Raw genomic sequence first — 24,766 nt, forward strand, 5'->3', positions numbered from 1 at the left:
CCAGAGGCGCCAGCACAGCACACAAAAGGCAAAAGGCAGCCCCCGGGCCGGCCTAACTAGTCTTAATATTTGCATTTGGTAAAGCAAACTAATAAATCCCCATGAGCTGGTCCGTGCTTCCAGTTTGTATTTACTAGGAAGAGTGAGGGGCAGGTTTTCCTGCTGGCTCCCCAGGTAAACAGCAGTGCAGCCCCACGCCCTTCCCCTTTAACGGCCTGGCTCCCTGTTTGCTCTGCATGAGCTGGGAATGAGGGACTGACCCACACCAAAGGCACGAGGCCTTTGAGGAAAATATTAGTCAGGAACTCCAAAAAGTCCACATTTGGGCTCTGGGATTCCCTGTTCCATCCCTGGATCTCTCCCTGGATCTGTCCCTCCCGGTGGTTTGCATCAGGTGCAGAGGGTGGGAGGGAATACACAGTCCAGGGACACGAAACAACAGGATTTAAGGGGAAATAATTTGCATTTCAGTGGCTTCCAGAGCAGGAAGTGTGCTAGGGACGGCTCACCACGCCACACCATCAGGCAGTGGTGGTTAAGGGCTGCAGAAAGGGAAGAGGGAAAGGACAGGGGAGAACTTTTCTGCAAAGCAAAGACATTAAATTCTTGGTCTGGCTTTGTTAGGGCAGAAGTTTCCCAAAGCACTGGTTTCCTTTACAATCCAAGGCATCCCCCTGGCAGCCCCAGGACAGGGCCCTGATGTAAGTGTGGCTGAGCCAAGGCAAATGGAGAACAACATCCAGCACTCACAGAGCCAAGGCGGTTTATTAAGAAATTTAATTGTTTCTCAGGGTGACATTTCCCTCCACTCCTGCTTCCCAATCCCACCTGGGCTGGGCTCCACGTGAGTGCTCAAAGACCCTCCTGAGGGCACCCAACACCCAGAGCACAGGATGAGCCTCTGCCAGGCAGTTTTAAACCCCAGGGCACCGTGACCACCAACTCAGCTTCTGCTGCCCCGTGGCTCTTCCAAAGGCCTCCAGTTCCCACCGTGGGCATCAGCGGGATCCAGCGCAGGTCCAGCCGTCCTCAAAAAACACCCAGAACCCCAAAAGGCATCAAAAAGAAGAACAGAAAGGTAAAAAAGAAAAAAGACAAAAAAACTCCACAGCTGGTTCCTCGGAACTGGGGTCCTTCACAGAGCAAAGCTCCGAGCTGCTGTTCGGCCCCAGAGCACTTGGCCATCCATCCATCCATCCATCCATCCATCGCCAGCACTTCCCACAGGGATAATTTCCAAAGCCCAGCAGAGAGCAGCTAATTAAGACCTTCAGATCTGTGTGGGAGTCAGGAGCGAGGTCAGCACTGGGGGGAACCCCCCCCTCAGCAGGCAGGGGCTGTGGAGCCCAGTGAGGGCACAGGGGCTGCTTTTGGGGCTGTTTTCGGCGGGTGTTGAGGGAAGGACCTCCCACAGCCCCCGATGCTCCATCACTCCCCGGAGAGCTCAGGGCGAGCTGCTGGTCCCCATGTCCCTCTCCCCGTGCTGCAGCTGAAGTGCCCATCCTCGGGAGGGTGCTCCTGGCTGTCCTGGCCACGGTGAGAGCTGCAGCACCTTGGCTGTCCCCTCGCAGGTCCCTGCACCCCGAGCCTTCACCGCGGACCCTGCGGAGGAAAAACACGCCGTTAACGGAAGGTCCAGGCTCGTGGGCAGCTGGCTGTGGTGGAGCAAATCATGATTCTTCTCTGTCACCAAATAAAATGTTTGGAGCACTGTGCAGAGGAGGAGATGCAGCCCCAGCCCCAAGGCTGGGCTCCTGTGGGATCAGGAGGCAGCAGATGAGGGTGCAGGACAGCACAAGGGTGGATAAGAGACAGAGCCGGGGGCTGGCGGAAGAAACCCAAATGGCCATTTCTGTGCACAGACAAAACGATTCCCAAAACATCTGGGAAGGCAGAGGAAGGAAAAGCAGCTCATCCTGCCTGTGTGCACGTGGGCTGCCTCACCCAGTCCAAGGGATGTGCAAGCCATGGACTGAACATCCCAGCACAGAGCCGGGACACAGGGACCACTGTGTGAGAGCCAAGGACTCCACGGGAGGAGTGCCCATCCCTGTGCCCTCACTGCTGCCCTGGGCAGAAAGGGGCTCCTCTTCCTGACTGTCACAGACATTTGGAAGGAGATAGGGAGAGGAAAACACAGTCAAGAGAGCAGAGTGAGAATGGATCTCATTTATCCCTCTATCCATAGGGTCTCCACCCACAAGCTTTCAAATCAACTGGAGGATCCAGATCCCACTGTCAAGCATGGCACAGGCAGCTCCCACTTGGCTCAGACAAGCTCTCGGCCCATGTGGGGAATTAAATCATTTGCTCTGCTCTTTGATTCCCACCCTGTTCGCTCCATAAGATCATTAAACAGCTTTTCTCCCCAGCAAACCCTCCCTGACTCCCCATCCTGCTCCAGCATCAACCAGGGGCACACGGAAAGAAGGGGAGAGGTTTATGCTCGTTTTTTGTGCCACACTTATCATCTGTTTGCCTTGGACCTCACAAGGGATATGCAAGCAAGACTGGCACCTCCTGGCCCAGACACCACCCCCTCAGCAATCTGGTGTGGAGGCACAAACCAGCCCCTCAAGCTCCTTCTCCAGGGGAAAAAAGCCTGACCACCAGCCTTGGGCTTTTGGGGAAGGAGCGAGCACAGCGTCTCCCAGTTTGGAGAGCTCTCTGCACAAGTGTCCCTGGCTCTTGTAAATGTGTTAAAAAATAAAACCCTTTAAGAGCTTCCAGATGTTCTGTTTATGTTGTGGTGTTACCCAGCTCCATCCTCGGGAGGCCAATACACAGCCTGATGAAATGGCAGCAGCCAGGGGAAGGCAGGGGGGGCGGAGGAGATCCGAACCCTTTTCCTCCTCTTTCCCCCAACTTCTCCTGTTAACTCCCGTGCTGCTGGGAAACATGCTGGGAGCAGCTGCAAATCCTGCCCCCTGCTCTGAGCATCTGCCTGCCTCAGGAGCATCACTGAGCTTTGCAAGGCACTAACCACAAATTCCCAAATGCTTTTGGGGACCACCACAGCAGGGCCTGGGACGGGCAAGGAGCTCAGACACTGGCGGTGGCGGCACCCCAGAGGCACCCAGCGCCCACCAAGACTGTTCAGAGGCACCTCACGAGAACCACTGGGGTTTGCAAGGCACTAATCCCAAATTCCCAGGTTCTGGGGATCACTGCACAGCGGGATCTGGGACAGGCAGGGAGCTAAACTATTGATGGTGGCACCCCAGAGGCACCCAGTGCCCACCCAGAAGGTGCAGAGGGTCCGACCCCACCACATCCAATTCACACCCACCTCAGCGGGCCACAAAGATCTACCAAAAACCGAGGCGTGGGGACGTGAAGGGCCCCGAGCCTCGTCACCCTGGGTGTAGCCGCACAGCCGGCCCGGGACTCTTTGCACAGGGCGTTGCTGCAGGTCCAGCGCTGCTTTTGAAGTTCCCCCGAGCGAGCCGCGCTCGGGAGCAATCAGCGCTCCATAAAGGGCGATACCGCAGCGCTGGGCGCAGGCTCTGATGTGTTATCTCCCCTCCCCGGCGGGGCGGGCAGCCCTGCGGCTCATTTCAAAGCCTCTTAGTGCCCGCACATCAAAGGCGCTTCCTGATGCCCCCACCCCGGCGAAGCCTTCGGGCCGGCGCGGTCCCTCCTCGGGATGCGGCCGCACCAAGGGATGGTGCAGGAACGGCCACCGCCGCAGGGAGGGAGGCACCGGGAACACCGGGAGCGATGGGGGCTGCTGCAGGATGGCCCCCTGCCCACACTGGGGGCATCAGCACGTCCTTACCGCGTGGATTAGGCACATCCTCACCCTTCAGCGGGGAAAGGAGCCCAGGCAGGTTCAATGGCATGTGGGTGCCGCGGTTTAGCCCCACACTGTGGGACACAGCACATTGTTTTGTCCCAGAAACACCCCCAGCGAAGGACCACCCTGCCCAGACCGCACTGACCTGAACGAACCCCACCCAGGATAGACCTCCCCCTTCCCCAGCACTGCACATCCCCCAGCGCTAAACCTCCCCAGACAGCACCATCTCAGGTGCAATGTGTTTTTTCCCTTTGCCTCCCACGTTCCCCACACTCCCCAGTGAGGCATCAGCTGCTTCCCTGTGCCCTGGGAGCAGCAGCACAGCCAGGCCACACACTGCGAGCCCCGAGGCCACCGGTGTCTCCTGGACCCCAGCCCCCGCACTGCTGTTCTCTCCAAGAGCCCACCACAACATCCCGGGAGAGCAGGGGGGAGGCAGCAGGCGCTGGAACAAGGACACGAGCTGCCTCCACACTCAGCAGCATCCCGGGAAAGGGAGTGCATCCATCCGGAGCACACGCAGGAGGAGCTGCTGAGTCTGCAGCGGGAGGGATAATGGTCTGCGCATTTCAGAGGGGGATCTGCCTCCTCCTCGTCCCCCCAAACACGTGTTTTCCGGGAGCAGAGCAAAGCGCAGGAATAGGAACGAGACTTTTGGCATCGGGGCGGGAGCATCTACAGCATCTACCGACAGCGTGAGCACAAACTGTGTGGGCAGCAAAGGCAAACAGGAAAGGAAACCAACAGGCAGGGAAACGATCCTGGCAGCGCTCCCGTTATGGCTCACACACCTCCCTGCTGCTCCCTCTCCGGGTGTCCCTCCCTCAGACCCCTCGCCCTGCTCAGACATGCCCCAGTTCCTCTTCCACTGTCAAAACTCTTCCCATCCAAAGGGCTGGATTTAGAAAAATGCAGCCAGAGAGCTACAGCCTGTTTGCAGGAACTGGTCCCAGCCCAGCTGCCTTAGCACCTCGTGGCACTGCCCCTGCACACACATCCCAGGCAGGGCTCGGCCTGGCCCCGACCCCAGGAAAGGGGAAGGGAAGCCCTGACAAGTCCCGGTCTGTGGAGGGAAACTGGGACCTGGACACATTGAGGGACCTGCAAAGGGATGGGATGTCCAACCTGCACACTGTGGTTGGCCTTATCCCTTCCAAACAGGGAGCAGGGCAGGATGGAGGTGAGGGGCAGCAGGAGGGACTCTGGGGTCGTGCTGTTCCCATCACACCCAGGCAGGGATCTGATCCCGGCTTTAAAGCGATTCCCGTTCAGAGACGCAGGTTTATCCACATGCCCCGACGTGCTTAACGACCAAAGTGCTCCTCGGTGAACCCAGCCACTGAAATAAAGTCAATGAGGCAAGTGGATTAAAGAAAAGTAAAAAAGCAAAAGATCTGAGGGAGATGAAACGGCCCCGCTGAGTCACAGCCTGTGCCCGCCAACGCACGGTGTCCTCCCGAGCCTGGCAGCCTCCTGCACAGGGTCCCCTGCCACCACTGTCCCCCCACAGTGAGCAGCCACCGGGGCAGGTCAGTGAGGGTGTGACCCTTGTGCTGCCAAGGGGACCCATCCATCACTCTCTGCTTGTTCACATGTGTCCCACCTCACATGGGGCTCCTCACAACTCCTTCCTCCCCTCCTCCTCCCCATTCAGCTGCTCCACCACAGACAGAACCCCCCACAACGGGCCAGCTCACATCCCCAGCCCAGCCAGGAGGTGACCAGGGGTGGGAATCTGGGATCCTTGGGGAAAACATTCTTGCCATGCTGCCTGTTCCATCACCAAGCACTGTGAGATGTGCTGCATCATAGAGTCATGGAATGGTTTGGGTTAGAAGGGACCTTAGAGTCCATTCCACCTCATTCCACCCCCTGCCATGGGCAGGGACACCTCCCACTAGACCTGGTTGCTCCAAGCCCTATCCAACCTGGCCTTGGACACTTCCAGGGATGGGGCAGCCACAGCTTCCCTGGGCAAGGTCAGGGGGTCCTGAGCTTTGCTGCCTGATCTATAGTGGAATGCCAGGATTAGAGCAGGTGTCTCACTCCAGGAGGCTTTAAACTGGCTGTGAAGGAGCCCCCAGGCTGGGTGTAGCCCTTTGACACCACTGCAACACCACCGAGCCTTCTCCTTAAACCACCGGGCTCTGCTGCCAGAGCCAACCTAATTCCCGGAGTTTCAGTCCAAAGAGATTATCTCCGTTTACCAACCTAAGCATGAGACACAAGAGCCCTGCCAAAACCCCAGACAGCCTCAGGAGAGGTGTCATTAAACCTCCTCAGCCAGAGGAAGCGAAGCAAGTGGTTTGTTCCCAGGCCGCCCTTTCTGGTCGGGTGTTAATAAATAACCGTGGCCCAGACAGGTGCTGTCAGCTCTGAGTCACCGACCTGCCCCTCCTGAGTCACCAACACACCATCCCTGCCACCAAACACCCACCCTGCACCCCACAGGGGGAGAGGGGATGCTCAGGGCTGGGCAATCTGGGGGTCAGACGGTGTGAGACCCCCCTCTTCAACCCAAAAATAGCACAGGGTATTGGAGAGCTCCTCCTAAGAACCAACACCTGGAAAAAAATTCACAGGCTTGAGGTGCAGCAGGAGAGTTTGCAGGAAGGGCCCCCTGGCCACCACAGCAGCATCCTGCTCTGCAGAGGTGTGGAAGGCAATGGCTGTGATGGCCAGGGCAATCCCAGGGGATGGGGGCCCAGGAGAGGTGCCAGGGATGTGGGTGAGCACTGGCAGCAGCTCAGTCCCGCTGGGATGCACTCGGAGCACGGCACCTGCTGCTCCCACAGCATCACCCCCAGCACCAGCTGCAGTTCCCTCCTCAAATACCAGCCCTGACCAACCCACCCAGACCTGAGTGCAGGTGCTCACCCCAAGGAAGACTAAAAATAGAACTTTGAAGCCCCCAGCAGAAACACCCCCGAGGACTTTCTCGCTCCCACGCTCCAACCTGTTCTGTGTGTGCCGCCTCCCTCTCCGGCTCTTTCGAGCAATTTTCCCCCTCCTTCCCCGCAGGAAAAGGCCACGCTCTTTCTTGAAAGCCATGTGTCACTTGGAGACTGACAGGCAGGTGAAAGAATGAAGAAAGTCCCATTCTCCTTCATTTTTGCAGCCCGGTGATAAGCAGGGAGCGATGTCAGGCTGGGCCAGCCCGGACTCCGGGAGCGGCTGCCGCAGGTTTCGGGAAGGCTCTGGCACCCAATGACAGTTCTGCTCCTTTATTAAAAGCATCCCCACAGTGATAACCCTCTGACAGGCTGATGGATGGGCCTGAGCAGCAGAATGATGTTCCCTGAGCATGAACTTTGTTTATCTCCTGGCGTTTCTGCTTCTCCTGCCGGAACTCCAACAGCCCCTGCTGTGGGCAGATGAGCAGCTCCCCTTGGTTTCTGTCATCAGCAGGAGCCCTGATGATCCATTTGATCCCTGGGCTCTTCCAAATGAGCTGGAGGGCTCTTCCCCCTCTTCTTCTCGCCCTTCTTCTTCTCCACCTGCTTGCTGCGCCAGCAGACGGAGGAATGCTCTGCAGCACCTCTTGCATCCAAAAAAAGCTCAGCAGGGATGGATCTCCAGGATAAAAAGGATTAATGGGGGTACTGTGCTCATTCCCACACCTCTCTCCACTCCCATCCTGGTGCAGCATGGCACTGGCTCACAGGATGGGAAAAGCACTGCAAAACCTCCATGTCTGGCTCCACGGTGATGGGTTGGGCTGTGCATCCCACAGGGTCCCATCCCAGAGATGAGCTCTGCTCCCCACGGCCTGGGGATGCCCAAAGTCCTCACATGTGGGTCAAGGGGTTTTCTGGAAAGCTTTGAACCAGGGAGTGACCCCAAACAAGGATGCAAAAGCCACGCTGGAGTGGTGCCCTGCCACCACCCCCTGCCCTCTGAGACCAGTCCCCCTGAGGATGGGAGGAAGGGAAGGAGGAAAAACCATCTGGCTGCACATTTCTTTTCCAGCTTTGAGCTGATTTCTATCCCAGGGGATTACCAATTTAAGCAGTGTTTTTTCCTGTTCTGACCCTAAGCTGATTAGTTCTCTGTGCCCCCCTTCTCCCCTCTCTCCCCTCCTTCTTCATGAAAAATGAGGATCTGGAATTCCGGTGAAGTGCCAAGGCAGAGCTGACACAGCCACCCAGTGCAAGCAGAGCAGAGGGAGATGCTCACCCAGCCCCACAGGATGGATCCTGCCTCACTATGGAGCTTTAAACCACAGCTTTAAGACCTTTATCTTCTTATCCAAAAGGAACTGATATCCCTGAGAGAGGGGAGAAGCCTCCCCAGCTGGTCAGGGTGAGGCCCATCCCACCAGCATCACTCTCCCAGCACAGTGGAAACTGCTGGTACCAGAGATGCTGGTGGGACTCATCCAAGAGCAGCAAAACTTGCCCTGGCACGATCCAGCTGCACTCCCTGAGTGCAGGAGCCTCCTTTTCCAAGTGCCATCACTCCCAGCACACCAGAGATCCCACGACACACCAAGGTTTGCTGCTCCTGAAGGGAGGAACTGGGGAGGCTCAGGAGTGGGGGATGCAAAAAGTGCAACTCTTGGGGTGTCTCCAGGGCACCTCTATCCCTCAGTCCCCCGTTAATTTCCCAAAATCCCAGAGCAAAGCCAGCCCAGAGCCAGGTGTGCCAGAACCTGTCCCACCCAGGCACAGGCACCGCTCCGTGCGGCAGGAGAGGCCGGAACACACCCAGCCCTATAAAAAGATAATTATACAATCCACGGCGGGAAATTAGCACAGCAAAACACTGCTTAATTCTCACAATGCACCTCAGCACCGGATCAGGAGGTAAAGTTACCTCTCACCTGCAGTGAGATGGGCCCTGGGGCCAGGATTAGGGCTCGGTGCTGAGGAAGGGTGGGAACCTTCAGCGACTGCCCTCACCCCAAATGTAGTGTTCAGAGGGGAGCAAATTCAGGCTGTTTGTCCCTTCTGGGTCCTTGAAACCAGAGAGCAACAACAAAAATCTCTTATGTGCATAAATCAAGGCAGAAGTTTGCACCACAGACTCACTGGTCCTTTGTTTGCAAATGGTAAGGCATAAAAACGGGGAGGCATAAAAAAATAGGGATTTTTAAAAATTACTACATTTAAACAACTTCCCTTCAAGTGGAACAGAAAACATGGATAAAACAACGAAGTCTCACAGTTGGTTGGTCCAGTCCAACCCAAGATCAAAATAACCCTCCATCAAACAAACACACAGCCCAAACTCATCCTCAGGAATCAGGGAGAGGAATCAGGGCAGAGCCTTCATCCCACTTGGAGCCCTATTCCAGGCTCTCACGTTCCCTCCTGATCTCAGTTTTAACTTACAGTGACCAAAGACATGGATCCCCCACCTCCTGCCCTGCAGGGTGTCAAGTGAAAGGGAAAAAGTGTAAGAAAAAGGTCTTTGTTTTAATTCAAATTCGTCAAAATTGGGGAAAAGAAATTTTTCCAAAATAATTTCAGTCGGCTTCAAAAAAAAAGAAAAAAAGAAGTTTCCTTACACACCCACCACCCACGGCCACAGACCCACTGCTGATCACTCTGGGAGTGAAACCCCTTCACACGTGGCCACGCTTGGGGTGGCATCGCCCCGGGACATGGGGTCACAGTCCTCATGGGTCACCCCAACATCCACCCACCTCAGCAGGGACAACACAGGATTTCTGGGCTCAAAAGTTCCATCCTGGGACGTGGAAGGGTCGAGGTGAGGGTTTGGTGACCCCCAAAAGGCCCCCAGGACCGTTCCCAGCAGGAGGGGGGGGCACAGCACCGGCCGTGCCGTGACCTCAGCGGAGGGCACGGAGAAACGTCCCTTCAGCCTGGCCTTTCCTAGAATTAATCAGGAATTTTTTTGAAACCGTTGCTGGCTGAGAAACGCCAACGGGCTGAAACTTAAAAACTCGATGCAGGAATATAAAAAAAATGTAGGTCAGGAAAAAAAGCGCCCCAGTGAAAAGCTCCTTGTTCCTCGGGGCGACGCCTCGGCCGAGCGGCCCCGCGGTGCCACCCCCGGGCGAGAGGCTTGGGAAGGGGCTCCCAGGGACGTGCACCTGGAAAAGGGCTCAAACCTCGGGGGTGTTACGGGGCAGAGCAGCCGTTCCTGCGGAGCCTGCGGCCGGGGGACACGGCGCTGCTGCCAGCCCCGAGCTCCTGCTGCCAGGGCACGCTCAGCCCGCCCCGGACTGCCCTCAGCCACGGGGCACACGCTGGCTGGGCACCCTTCCTGCCTTATTCCCAGTCATTCCAGGTATTCTGCTGGTTAGTTTAAAGCACAGAGTGTGGTAGAGCCACGAATTCCTGCTCCCATCATCGGGACAAAGCCGTCGTGTTCCATCCCTGGGACGTGGGGAGGGGAAAGCCAAAAGGCAGCGACTGCCCCACACAGTCACAGAATCACTGAGGTTGGAAAGGACCTTTAAGTTCATCAAGTCCAACCATCAACCCAGCAGTGCCAAGGCCACCACTGAACCATGTCCCCAACAACGAGGGCAGTGCTACCACCCCTCCAAGAGCATCCCAATGTTTGGTCCCAAAAACCTCCCAGCAGGGAGTTTCAAGGGTCCAATTAAAGAGCCTGAAAACACTCCAGAGCCAAACAGGTTTGCTTAGAGCAGGGATACAGCCAAGAATTTGTTACCCAAAACCTCTGGGATAAATCCCTTTGGCTCAATCCATCCACCCTCACAAGCATCCTCTTTCCCTCGCTGATGTCAACGTAAGATCCACGCAGAGATGGATTTTTGGAGAAAAATGCACCCTCCAGAAGGAATGGGCACTCCCAGCCCTCTCCCCTCCCGAGCTGGGGAATAGCTGCTCCCCTTTCAACACCTCCAGGTATCAGAGCTGTGATTTACGGAGCTCATTTCAGCAGCACCCTGAGCTGGGCCCTGCGCAGCGCCCGCGCCAGCCCCGCCTGCAAGGGGGGGTTGTTTGCTTTAATTGAGGAAAAAGAAAAAAAAAAAGAAAGAAGAAACCCTCTTTTCCCAACCCCCTGGTTTCATTTTTCAGGTGCCTTGATTTATTGATTGGCCCATTCCCTTTTAATAGGCTCTCCCTGCTGGAGCCAGGGTGTTTCCTGAGGGAAGGCTGCTCGTGCTGCACCTCGAGGGGGTCCTGCCATGTCCAGCCCAGGACAGGGCCTCTCCTGCTCCCAAAAAGGAGTCTTAGTCCCCAACATCATCACTCTGATTTGAGGAGGGAGAAGGTTGGGTGCAGCTGCATCCACCCCTGCATCCATCCTCGATCCCCAGTACGTCCCAGTCCAGCCCTGCCTGTCCCCCTTCCCGACACCTTCCAGCTCTCTGCTCCCAGTTCCCAGCACTCCAGACAGCAAAAGCAAAGAAAGCTTCCAAGAAAGACATTTTCATGGGATAATAAAAGAATGGCAGGCACAAAATCTGTTTTTTTCCAAGCTACACCCACTTCTGTGCTCCTGGCTGTGATTTTATGGTTGAAGCCACCGAGGTGGGGTTTGGGAAGGGCTGAACAGCTTCATCCCAGCCCCATCCTTAGGGCAGGTGAGGGGAAAACCTGGCCAGTGCTGGAAGAAAGTGAAAGGAAGGCACTGCCCAGCCTTCCTCCTCCTTCCTCCTCCTCTTCCCCCAGCTCCCTTCCTTGCCTTGGCCACGATCCAGGGCACGGTGCCCACAAGGAGAACTCCCAGCAGATGAGATCTACATCTCATTTAATTAAATTCTGCCTTTTAGATTGACTAGGAGGACTCTGCCCAGCCAAGGGCTGCAGGAGCAGAGCTGACCAGCCACCAAGCCCTGAGCCCACTGGGTTTTCCCTCTTAGGCTGGATGCAGAAGCTGGAGGAGAGGTTGGCCCAACATCCAGGAGCTGGAGACCTTTGGATATGCAGGCAGGTGAAAACACCTCCCTTCCTGATGGAGATCCATGTGCAAGGCAGCTGATCCATCCCACGTGCTGGGCTGCTGAGGGCAGGGGAGGACTCAGTGGAAGGAGCTGTGTGGGGAGCAGCCCCTGTGCTTTGCCAGCTTTATGGCTTTTCTTCTACAAATTGTCCCCAGTCCCAAACCTGGACCAGACAGTCATTTGGGAGGCAGATCCCCACGCCACAACATGCTAAAACCAGCCAAATGCTTCAAGCAACAAAAATAAGAGGGGAAAATAAGACATCTACCCCCACCTGTGCCCCTTGAGTCACCCCGTGAGCAGGGGGAGAGCCACCAGCTCCAGCCCTTCGAGGCTCCTTAAAGCCTCTCCCTGAAGATGGTGGAGCTGAACCCACCTCCCACCCCACAGAGCAAGGGGGTGCACCCCCAGCTCCCACCCACCCCCTGGCACAGCTCCACCAGCTCACACTGGGTACAACTGCTCGAAGCCACGTTTTTCATCAGCACAAGGAGCAGGCTTGGCCTCTCAGCAATCCTTGGATAACTCACATCTCAGCCTGGCTGAGCCCCAGCTGCCAGCACCCGGGGCCAGGCCCCAGGACAAACACAGCCTACCTGCTGCAGGAGTGCCAGAGGCATGTGGGCACCGAGCACGATCCCTTCCCCAAACAGCACTGCAGGCCCAGCCCTGGCACTGCAGGAGCACTTGGAGTACTCCCTGTACACGGGATGGAGTGTTTGGGAACGTTCCTGCAACGGGACACGGGAGATGCTTCCCCTCCCTCCTGCCTGCCCCGGGCACTTGGGCTTAAAGGCAACCCCGAGGAGGAGGTTGTGCTGCAGCTGAGATGCTCTGAGCCACCCAGGGGGCCAGGATATGCAGGGGGAGAAGGTCCCCCTGCCACTTACACCTGCTGGGGAAGGTACAAGTGATGGAGAGCGAGGGCTGGGATGCAGCAGAGCAGTTAGAGCAGGACCCAGCCCTCTGAGGAAAGAGCTGCAGGAGATGCCACGAGCCGTGGAAAGCCCAGGCTGAGGGTCTCACACATACTGACCCTGCACCAGGGGCTTCAAACTGACAGAGAGTAGGTTTAGATTAGACATAAGGAAAAAGTTCTTCCCTGTGAGGGCGGTGAGGCCACAGGTTGCCCAGAGAAGCTGTGGCTGCCCCATCCCTGGAAGTGTCCAAGGCCAGGTTGGACGGGGTTTGGATCCACCTGGGCTAGTGGGAGGTGTCCCTGCCCATGGCAGGGGGGTTGGAACAAGATGATCTTTAAGGTCCCTTTCAACCCAAACCATCCCATAATTCTCTGCTCTGCACTTCCAGAAGGGATTCTCCTTGCTGTAGCATCACTGCTCCCATGGGAACACCCCACCACGCAGAAGGAGCACGGAGAGATTCCTGCCTGCAAAAGCCTCACGAGCAGGTGCAGCAACTCAGGCTGTGCCAACCTTTCCCAAGCTGTCTCAGAGCCCCACGTTTCCCCACCCTTTCTCCCTCTCCCTGCCCTCCAACCCTCCATTTTCCAGTTGGCAGCTTGCAGAGGGTTAACAAGGTGTGTGTCCCTGCAGGGCAGGGCTCCCCTCCCTCCCTCCTCGTCCCTCTCTTCCCGGCATGGACTTGGAGACCGGAGGCTCTCCAGATTTAATCTCCAAGACAAACATTCTGGAGCTGGAGCCCCGCTCCATTTGCACTTAGAGCACAGATATTAAAAAGCACAGCCGGGCTCAGGGCTCTGCCCACCCCTCGTGGGGTGCCCCCCTCGCCTCTGCCATGGAGGTGTCACCAGGGAGGTGTCACCAGCTTTGCAAGGAAGCCACGAGGGATGGCTTGTAGTGGGAGTGAAGGAATACCCCCCACAAGAGCCCCCGTGGCTCCAGGTGGGTCTTTATGGAAAGGGAGGAGCTGGATCTTGCACGGGGTCCCCTCTGCCCGGCTGAGCCCCTGGCACTGCCAGAGGGACATGGGGAGGAGCAGAGGAGCAGCATCAACACACCAAACGTGACCATCAGCGTGGCTCAGGGTGCTGATCCAGGGAGGGCTCAGGGGTTTGCAGAATCGAGGTGGTTTATCTCTGAGAAGACACCATTTTACTGCTTTTCCACCTGAGATGCTGAGGGGGTACCCAAACATCAGAGGAGGTGATTTGGGAGCTGCTGGAGGACACCTGACACAAGGCAGGGGGGTTGTGCATCCTTCAAGGTCGTTGTTATTGTGATGAAGGTGCAAATCTCACCTCAGACCAGAACATATCAAGCCCAGCACCACCCAGAGACGCAGTTAACACCTCCTGCTCTTGCTCAGGAGGAAGGAAAGGGTCTCCAGGCTATTTGGCAACGGGAACCTTCCAGTAAATACTTATCTCACATCTTACATTTCAGTCGGAAGTCGAGAGATTTGGTTCATTTTCCACGGGGATGGGAGAGGAGAATGTGCCAGCAGAGCTCCAGGGCTGAGCTCAGCTCTGAGCTACAGCAAGGGCTGAGCTGGGCAACACCAAAATCCACCTTCTAGCCTTAACACCTACAGGCAAAAACCTGATGGGCAGGAAATCCATCTCGTTCACTCTGTGCACCAGCTTTCTGGACATTTAACTCATTTCATTACTGAGAAATGTCTTTTCCTATGACATCGTGGCAGTTCCAGGAGAGAATAACTCTCCCAAAACCAAGCTGACAGCCTCTACCACAGCCTGAAAACTGGGTTAGGATGAAAAGCTCGAGATCAGCCTGGAACTGGCCAGGAGAGCCCCAGAAAGGGCTCATGGCAGTTGGATCCCAGCCCCACGTGCCCCTGCCCGACACCCAGCTATAAAATTGCTTTCTGAAGATGGTGGCTGGGTTAATTACACACACACACACACACTGATGTTTTCATGAAAAAGGCTATTCTATAAAATTGTGGGAGCAATAAAAAATATAAATAGCCCCTGAGGCACCACAAAATGATGCCATTTTAAGGGCATTTATTTTTTCCTTGAAATCTGTGGGGTGGTATTTAAAGATGAAGGGAGGAGGAGGACTAATATGTCCTGCTCTGTCCCAGTGCCAAACACCCCACGGAGCTCTGGTGGTCTCCTGGAGCCAGCCAGGGGCTCCAGGTCCACAATTAATGACCTCTCCACACCTTTCATGTGCCACCCACTGGAACCCATCAAGCATTTCACCCCAGCTGCAACCGGCACGGTGGCTCCCAGCACCCCAGAAATGCCCCTGACAGCTCCCCCCCCCAAAATTCCTCAATATTTGCCTTTGAGATATCTTTTGATATCAAAAGGCGGCCGCAGCCCAGTTCCTGAGGTGCTCAGCAACTCGCTGGTGGTCCCTAAACAAGCAGCCAGATGATCTCACACCAAACATCCCCAGGTCCTTGTGGGCTGACCACGAAACCTTCAAACAAGCCCAGAGAACAGGCAGGCTCAGTTCCCTCTGGCCACCAAACTCCTCCAGGCCGGTCCACCCAGGGGGACATTGCTCAAAGTACACTCAGTGTTCCTGGGGTTTACCCAAAATACGAGCCCAGCAGGACAGGCAGACTCTGGGCAGGCGGGCGAGAGGGAAAGAAGGAAAACCCACAAGTGCTGCTGCTCCAGCCAAGTCACGGGTTCAGCGGGTTCCCTGCGGGTCGGGCAAGGGGAAGGGGATTTTTCCTGCATGGTACAATCCCCTGCTCACCATCTCCTCTGGAGCCCAAGGGGAGGACAAAGGGGACGCTGTCCTTTCATTCCCACCTCTCCAGAATGGGGGCACAGCCCAAACACCTCTGACACCCCACCAGCGGTGCCCTGGGCACAAGGGGGTCCCTCATTTACGGACCAAGAAGCTCCTGTGGGTTTTCTCATCCTCTTTGGGATTGAGCTACCCATATCCACAGGCTCCAGGAAGGATGGACTTGGGGAAATGAAAGCAATTGTGTCTCCTGCAGCCACAGTGATGATGAGCAACTGCCACTGAGATATCCTTGTGCTGAGATATCCTTGGATCGGGTCAGGAGGGGGTACCACCAGCCAGGATGAGGGAGAGTGCCTGGAAACTGCTGCGCAGCCCAAAAATGGCAAAAGCCCTCAGGCTTTTCCTGTGTCCCAGCTAATTACTGCTGGAAAAGTCATCAGCAGACCCTGCAAGTCGTTTGCCTCTGTTTATCCTGGCAGGGCTGCGGGGGCCTCACTGCTCACACGAGTGGCACGAGGAGCATGGAAAGCCACCAGCAATGCCCACCTCCATGCCAGGAAAGCACAGTGAAGAGCCTGCTCTTGCCTCCCCTCTGGGAGTGGAGAACACATCTCGGGATGGAGTTTTGCTCTCCACACTCAGGCTGAGGCTCCCTGAGCTGTCACTGACTGGTGGACTGTCAGGAAGAACCGAATCCCAGCCCAGCAGCTCTCCTGCTTTAAGAGGTGGTACAGCAAAATCCCTTCTCTCTCACCCATGGGTTTGTTTCCTTCCAAAACATTCAGTCCAAATTTTTTTTTCCTTCTTTGCACCTTCCTCTGTTGTCACCGAATTTCCAGGTTTGCACTTGCACAAGGATAAAACTCCAGCTCCCCTCAGTGCTTTAGGAAGCAGCAGCAGCATCACTGTCCATGTCACACAAACTGAGGCACAGGGAAGTGGCCAGCTCCAGAGTATTTTCCCTAAAGAGAGGCAGAGAGGCTGCAGGGCCATCGCCCCCCCAGCCACGCTCATCCCAGGGGAAGGGCTGCTGGAATATTGGGCCTGTCCCACCCAAACTCCCGCAGGCAGAGCAGGGGAGCTTCCTACAGCAAACAGCTTCCCCCCCGTGCCATGCACAGCAATACCAACACGACCCTGGGGAGGAGATGCTGCAGGGATTCCCTGACTTTTGTTTCAGGGAGGATCATCTCCCCAGCCACCTCCAGCTGATGGGGACAGAAAACCCCCCTGCCACCCCGGGTGGGCACGTGGCCCAGAGCAGGAGCAGGGTGGTTGTCCCGTGTCCCACGCGGGATCAGCCAAGGAACGGCATCGCCTCCCGCACACAGGAGGAGTTTTACCAGCTGTGCTGGACAGGGAGGATTTTTAAGGCCAAGACAACAACAGACTAAGCTGCTTTTTTCATTGGAAGCCTCAGGAAGCAACGATCCGGGGAGGAAGTTGCAGGCTGGACAGAGGGGACAGCTCTGCGCTCTGTGAACATCTGCTCTGCAACACCCAGGAGCCCGTTCTGGCCAACAGCCCCATGGCTGGAGCACGGGGGGTCCTAAAGATGCTGCAGCTGCTGGGAAGAGCCTGGCTGAGCTCCTGGCATCCCACACCACCCCGGGATCCCCGGGAAATCTGCACAAGGAGCCCGAGGTGCCATCACAGTTAGTCCTGGTTCCCTGAGAACCAGGCTGGTTTTCCTGGCCTCTCTTTACACCCAAAAGCTGATCTCTGCCTGGGAACCCCTGGGGCTCAGCTCAGGAGATGGTCAGCAGCAGGAGAGCACAGATCAGCCCGTGCAGCAGGACCCACCAGCGTGTCCAGGATGTCTCATCAAGCCAAAGCCACCTCACCATCCCTGCTGGAGCCCCTGGCACCAGCTCCCGTGCCCTGAGCTGGTGATTTCAGCAGGATTTGCCACGCTCCAGGCACTGGAATGCACTGTCACTGCTGGAAATGGAGAAAAAACTCCAGCCCACCCAAAAGTCAGATCACCCTGAGATGTCACTGTCCCACATCCCTCAGGCTCAGGAACTTCAGTCCTGCTCCATCCTGGCCTGGGGACGGAGTGGAGATGGATCTGCAGATCCAGGCACTTTCCCTCCTCACCTCAGGGAACTCGCATGAATTTGAAAGTTTCCTGCCAAGCATCCATTGTGCAGATGTTGAATATTTGGCAGGGACCTCGAACAGGCTCCCTGAGGTACTAAGGAAAACTCTCTGGAGCACAGGCTCTGGCTGAACACTTCCCTGCAGCCCTGGACCCACGGTGGCCCACGAAGGAACACCATGCACAGGAGCAACACCCAGGGGGGAGAACAAATCCCTCTGCCTGTGGAATTTCCATCATGATACACTTTGCTAATTAATTTGGTCCTGGCCCCACACGAGCAGGGATGAGCCAGAGCATCACTTCCAGTGGCCCAGCTGCCCGAAATCCATCACACGCCTCAACAGGGCGGATAATCCGAGCAGAAACCACGGGAAAGGGGCACAGGCAGGTGGCCACGACACACCTTCCCACTGCCCCGGCCCACAGGGATTCAGGAACTGCAGGAACAACAGGAGCAGAGGGACTCTGCAGCAACACAACCTGCTCGGCAGCCCGGTTTAGTTTACACGAGCACAGCTGATTTTCCTGGAAAAACAGCATGAAAAGCAAGAGGAGAAGCTGCCCAGGGATGAGAGCAGAGGCAGGGGGATGAGCCCCGTGTGATGCCCACGAGCAGCGCTGGGTGCTGAGCTGGGGGACCCTCTGCTGCCCGGGGCTCATCCTGCACCTCTCAGCGACGCCCTCCCCGAGCTCCCCGCAGCCCCTCGCAGCCATGGGAAGGGCAGAACACGATCCCCTCGTTATGTCAAGCTTTTGGCAAGCTCCCCCCCCCCCTCCGCCTCCCGACGCATCCTGTTCGCCGCTTCTGCATCCGGCTTGGGAATTCCAGGAACATCTGCGCGGCTCCCTCGCCCAACCGCACATCTGCGTGTCCGTACCTGCCGCGCCCCCGCCCCGCCGAGCCTCCCACGCCGAACCCCCGCATCCCACCCCCACCCGGGCTGGCAAGAGCAGCAAACCCTTCCAAGCATCGCCCCGAGTCCCCCAGGAGCCAAAATGTTTTGTCCTCGGGGAGTCCCCTCCGGTAAATAAATAAATTGGGTTTGTCCAAACCCATCGGTCCTCGTAAACTGCGGCGAAATGTTTGGGGAGGGAGGAGAGGGAGAGTGCACGTGGCCATGGGTGCAGTGTCCTCCCATCTCCTGAGCAAAGGCTTGTCCTGTCCAGGAGGATAACCAGCAAAACCGGGAGCATCACTGTGATCCCAAGGGACAGGCAGGGATGATGCAGCTGAGAATGCAGAGCACCCCTGGGAGCACACGGGATGCTCAAGGCTCAAATCAGAGCAGGGATTTGGGAAAGGGAGCCTGTGAAACACCACTAATCCTGCCCTGAGTGCTCCAGGGCACAGCAGGAGGGCTCGACAAGCCACTGCCAGCACGCCAGGAGAAACCTGGGGAATGCTCTCCTCTGCTCCCTGGGAAGTGACAGCTCCTGCAGGACACGGCCCGAGCTGCAGCAGCAACAGGATGGATGCCTGGATGGCACCTACAGCCTCCCTGGAAAAGCTGGATGATCCAGGGCTGACACAAGAACAGCACCCACAGCACTGCACAGCACACTAAATATCCCCAAGCTCCTTCCCAAGCCTGTTTTTCCAGGCTTTTTCACCACAGAATCCTGGAATGGTTTGGGTTGGAAGAGACCTTAAAGCTCATCCAATGCCACCCCCTGCCCTGGGCAGGGACACCTTCCACCAGCCCAGGTTGCTCCAAGCCCCGTCCAACCTGGCCTTGGACACTTCCAGGGATCCAGAGGCAGCCACAGGTTCTTTGTTCCCATCACATGAACCACACTCCAGCAGCTGAGGAGCACCAGGGCTGCTCACAGGCACCATCCTCATCATCACCCTCACCCCACGGGCACAGACCAAGCACCAGACACGGGCACAGAAAGCTGGGTTTGGTTCCCAAGAGGGAAGGGAAGGTCTGGCACGTGGCACCTCTGCCACAAGGAAGGAGGCCTGGCATTTTCAAGCTGCTTTGGCTGCTGCAGGTAAATGAAGGGGAATGGGGAGATAAGAGGGAGAGGAAGGAACAGGCAGCCCCGTGCCCCGGCCCGGGAGGGGCAGTGCCCATTCCTGTGCCTCCTCGGGAATGACACGGGGAGAGGAAGACAAAAGGGATGCTTTGTGGAGAGGCTGAATTAATTCAGCTCCATGCAAAAGGAAATTTGTTCCCTCTGCCAGAAAGAAAACAAAGTGGGGCGAGCAGGGAAAGGGGCGGTTCGGCTCGGCCTGGCTCGGCATCCCCGAGGCAAATCACCCCCTCCTGCCAGTGCAGCCAGCACTGACCCCGTGCACCACGCCAGGGGCACCGTGCCCCCGCCAGCCCACGGCCCAGCACCTCCAATTAGGATGCCAGGGGACAGGGAACGAAAGGGAAGAGAAATTCTGCTTAATTGAGAGGCTGCAGCCAGGCCCTGCTTGCCCAAGATTACCCAGAGGAATGTGAGTCTCCCTTGCAGCGGGTTCACTCGCTCGAGACAGGAATGAATAGAGCAGACTGCAGGCGGGAGAGGAGAAGAAAAGTAGAGATTCATATGACCTGGATTTGGGGTTGGGATGAGATCTGGTGACTGCCTGAGGCCCGCAGAGTGGTTGCACGCTCCTGCCCTGCTGCAGCCACACTTGGGGTCTCCTCCAAAAGCACCAATCCCAACCAGGAGACCTGCTCCATCAAAGCCTGCTCCATCAAAACCTGCTCCATCAAAACCTGCTCCATCAGGAGCACCAGGCTCCTCATGGCCCCCAGGGAACGTCATCAACACTCCCCTGCGGATCTTGGATGAAGGGACTGTTACTCTGGCCCAGACTTGGCAGCCACGATAAGTCCATTTCTGCTGGCTGCTCCCATCCAGCTCCCACGGAGTTTTCCCACCTTTACCTGCCCTCTGTACCATTAAAAACCATTTTGTTTTGTATCAGCAGGTCGGCAGAGCTTCCCCATCCCACAAACCTCCTCCTCGCCAGCAAAGCTCCAGCTCCAAGGAAAGCATCCATTTTTATCCACAGCCCTTCTGTTCCTCCTCAGATTTCTAATCCATTAGGTTTTTCTTCAGAAAGAAAAACACAGTCTTCAGAGAGGGTGTGAAGGAACAGCAGCACCAAAATCTTGCAAAACTGCATTTCACAGAATCATGGAATGGTTTGGGTTGGAAGGGATCTTAAAGCTCATCTCATTCCACACCCCTGCCAAGGGCAGGGACACCTTCTACCAGCCCAGGTTGCTCCAAGCCTCGTCCAACCTGGCCTTGGACACATTTCAAGAGTATCAGCACCTTTTGCTATGAACAGTTGTCCCTCCTGTCTCCTCAACTCTGGAAAAAAAAATGCAGAATCGTCCTCAAAAGTTGCTGTTCCTGACTACATCCAAGGGAGTCATGTGCCTGGAGAGGGGGAAGGCAGCCCCCAGAGCAGCCCTGCCCTACCCTGGGCCATTCCACAGCGAAGAACATCCCGAGCTAACGCCACCTGCACCGGGATAAAGGCGCTTTGTGCAACACACACATCTCTCAGCACGTTCCCATACGGAATTTGATCAAATTGGACTGATCTCAGCAGAGCTTTGAACTCCCCCCTGCTCCCAACACAGCCACAGATGCCATTAGAGGGGTGGAGGAGGCAAGAAAACATCACCACAGAATCCTGGAATGGTTTGGATCAGAGGGACCTTAAAGCTCATCCAGTGCCACCCCCTGCCACAGGCAGGGACACCTTCCACTAGCCCAGGTTGCTCCAAACCCCGTCCAACCTGGCCTTGGACACTTCCAAGGATCCAGGGGCAGCCACAGCTTCTCTGGGCAACCTGTCTTGCATGAAAGATTAAATAAACCCAGCTTAACCTCTTGGTCAGGGGCAAGGCTGTGCCCCAGAAATGAGCAGGACCTCAGGGTGGGCACCCTCAGGGCACAGTGGCCTTGTGGCTGCCATCCCCCAGAGCACTGGGCTCCCCTGGTCCCCCAGGCACACATTTCCCTCCACCCAGCACAGCAGGGATCAGCCCTCAGCCACACAGGGTTGAGCATCTTCCCAACAAAGGATCTCAAAATGTCATCCACCTCACAGCCCCTTCCCAAAGCTCCTCCTCCTCCAGGACCTGCTCTGCAAGGACCTTGAGGTGCTCACAATAAACGTGGTGGCTTAAAGATTCACCCAGATCCAAGGAAAAGAAATAAAAGGTTAAACAAGCAGAGAAAGCAATTGCAGGTCCATCCAAGAGCAACATCGTTTGGCAACTTTGTTTGGAAAAATTAATAATTCTGCAGAATTTCAAGAGGAGGGAAGTGGTTGGGGAGAGGGAGAGAAAAGGCAGCCTGAAAACCCAGAAACTCCCTTCAACTTTCTATCCACAACCAAATGCAAAGCTGGGAAATAAGCAGCAACACAACACGTTGTTGATGACTTTTCCATTAAATACTCACGTTTAAACCCCCTCTTTGTATTCCAGCCTTTGCTTGCAGCCTCAGCGGGCCCCACTTCTTTTCCCCCCCTCCCCCCTCTTTTTTAATAATAATAAAAAAAAAAAGTTATATGACTTTAATTAAATGCACTTATTAAAAGGGTGAAATATTTGGAGAGGCTGTTTTTACGCTGGAGGCACATTTTCCAGCGTGCTGCAGAGTGTCTGCATCCGCCCGCCCCAGGCCAGTTTTAATGCACAAATAAATCCCCACCTGAAGTGCTGACAGGTTATTATGCAGTGTGGCAGCCAACTAAAGTAAACACAGGGGCACAGCTTTAACCTCTTGCAGTCGCAGAGCCTCTCCCCCGCCGGGCAGGGCTCAGGTGGGAAGGACCAGCAGCAAAAGCAGCGTCCTCCCTGTGCCCCCCCCAGGACAGCCCTCAGCTGGGACAGGGCAGGGTGGAGCATCCAGCACATGCCAACCTCTGCCAGCCTTGCCAGCTGAGGGACTGACCCTCGGGAATCAGTCAATCAGATAAATAATAATAAATACTGATAAAGTCACAGGGCTGTGAAGACACTGCAGGGGTGGAGCCCCTCTGCTCTGGAGACAGGGAGTGTTCAGCCTGGAGATGGGAAGCTCCAGGGAGACCTGGGAGTGTTCAGCCTGGAGATGGGAAGCTCCAGGGAGACCTTAGAGCCCCTCCCAGTGCCTAAAGAGATCTTACAGAAAAGATGGACAGACATCTTACACAGGCAGATAATGACAGGGCAAGGGGAAAGGTTTTAAAATAAAAAAAGGGGAGATTTAGATGGGATGTGAGGAGCAAATCCTTCCCTGTGAGGCTGGGGAGGCCCTGGCACAGGTTGCCCAGAGAAGCTGTGGCTGCCCCATCCCTGGAAGTGTCCAAGGCCAGGTTGGACAGGGCTTGGAGCAACCTGGGCTGGTGGAATGTGTCCCTGCCCATGGCAGGGGGTGGGATGAAATGGGCTTTAGGGTCCCTTCCAACCCAAACCATTCCATGACTCTGTGAGAACACAAAAGAACTGCCTGTCCCAGCTGGAATGCAAGGCTGGGGAGTTGTCAAGTGATGGAAAACATCCTCTCCTGTGGATGCCTCCCCACACCAGCCCTGAGGGCTTGAGTGCCTGGGATGCCAAGCTGGTGGACCTGACCCCCTGCATGGTGGAGACAACATCTCCCCAGTGACCACAGTGGATTTGCATCCATGTTTCAAAAGCCAAGCCCTGGGTTTGCATATCCCTTTGTCAGTGGTGAAGCAAAGATGGAGCAGATAATGAACAAACTACAAACAAATACCAGGAGGAAGGAACTAAACCTACAAAGTCTCTGCTCTTTTTCGGGGCAGCTCCCCCAGTGCTGTGCTGGAAGACATCCCTGCCAGCCTGGGAGACATGGGAGTTTCACCAGAGCTCCCACATTTGGAAACAGCGACTTTTAATTGCACATATCCACGTCCAGGCACCAAACGTGCTCCACTCCCAAACCTCCCACCGCAATTAACAGCCACTAATGACTCGGTGCTCAGGCCCTGCCAAAGCCAAACCGTCCAGGCAAACTCACAGCTCGGCTGCCAAGAGCAGCACCTCCCAAAGGCAGGGCCACCTCTCCCAGGCTGCAGAGGATCCAGGGAGCTCTTCTTCCCTGGGGATGAAAGGATGCTGAACCACCTCCCTTTCCGGGGAGACAGAGGAAGCCGGTTCCAAGAGCAGCATCTCAATCTCTTGCACTTTGCAGGAGGAATTCTCTGCCAAAAGAAGTGATTTCCAGGGAAGAGCTGGCGCTGGAGGAGCCCCTCCATCCTCCCACAAGGCTGCTGGACACCACAGCCACGCACAGCCCTGGAGCACCAGCTCATCCTCCTCGCATGGGATGAGGGATCTCGGCCCCTTCCAGCCCGTGGGTCACTTGGCCAGCACGTGGCAGGGACAGGCTCCAACAGAAACATCCCTCTTGTCTTAAAAAATTAAGGCCTCTGCTTTGCTTCCACATCTGACAAGACGCCGCATGCTTTGCTAATCCTTGGAGGAGATTAACTTTTTATTTAGAATTCCTTCCTCTAAATGTGGCAATTATGAAGGGTGGTGGTTTTTTTTTTTCCTCCCCTTCTTTAAGCTCTTGGCAAGGGAACACTTTCTCCAAGTTGGCTGAAAAGGGTTAGTTAAAAGTGGATCTCGTCTTACTTCCCCTCTCTGATCCAACCCACGGGAGCCTCTTGCACACGGGGATGCCCCTTGTCTCATCCATCAGCCCACATGCCATCCATGTGAAAATCCAACCTGGCCTTGGACACTTCCAGGGCTGGGGCAGCCACAGCTCCTCTCACCACCCTCACAGGGAATTTTTGCATGGAAGTACCAGCCCATTCCCGTGCAGATCCCAAGCCTGAGCTCCAGGGCAGCTGTTCCCACTCAACAGGCACAAAGTGACTCCAGCAGCAGTGGAGCAGCTTATAGGAAACTCGAGGAAGGATGCCCTGAACAGGGCAAAGACAACCCTTCCTGTACACCGAGAAAAAGGGGGGGGGGGAAATGTATCAAGTGCCTGTAGCTGTCAGAAAACATTTCTGCAGCTTTGGCAAGACAGACACAACTAATTTAGCTGAGGTATATTAAGCTGTCAGTCTGGATGATAAGAATTTAATCACTGGGAGCAGATCAAAGCTCGGCAGCACTATCAGGGGTGGGCTGGACACAGGGATCAGCAGAGCAGGGATGTGCAGGCACTGAGAGGAGCAAGAAAAGCCTGTACGGTGGGAACAGCCCCAGTGTGCTCCCAGGACATCACCTGCCCACAGGAATTGTCTCTCCCCAGGATGTGGGATCACTACTGGGCTACAGGGAGCCAGAGCTGAGCAGTCCCTGCTGTGACACCATCAGCTGGGCTCAGGGCTGGAGCCA

General features: G+C 56.0%; 1 long non-coding RNA gene across 1 annotated transcript in view; it reads right to left on the reverse strand.

Annotated features, from left to right (window-relative positions):
- Positions 1-765: 765 nt before the first annotated feature.
- The window catches only part of LOC116796298, a 45,047-nt gene continuing 21,046 nt past the window's right edge, over positions 766-24,766 (reverse strand). Inside the window, exon 3 of the long non-coding RNA XR_004360311.1 lies at positions 766-1,602. This is a non-coding gene — a long non-coding RNA (uncharacterized LOC116796298). The remainder of the gene's footprint in view (positions 1,603-24,766) is intronic.

This window comes from Chiroxiphia lanceolata, chromosome 19 (assembly GCF_009829145.1).
Source record: "Chiroxiphia lanceolata isolate bChiLan1 chromosome 19, bChiLan1.pri, whole genome shotgun sequence".
NCBI classification, from domain to species: domain Eukaryota; kingdom Metazoa; phylum Chordata; class Aves; order Passeriformes; family Pipridae; genus Chiroxiphia; species Chiroxiphia lanceolata.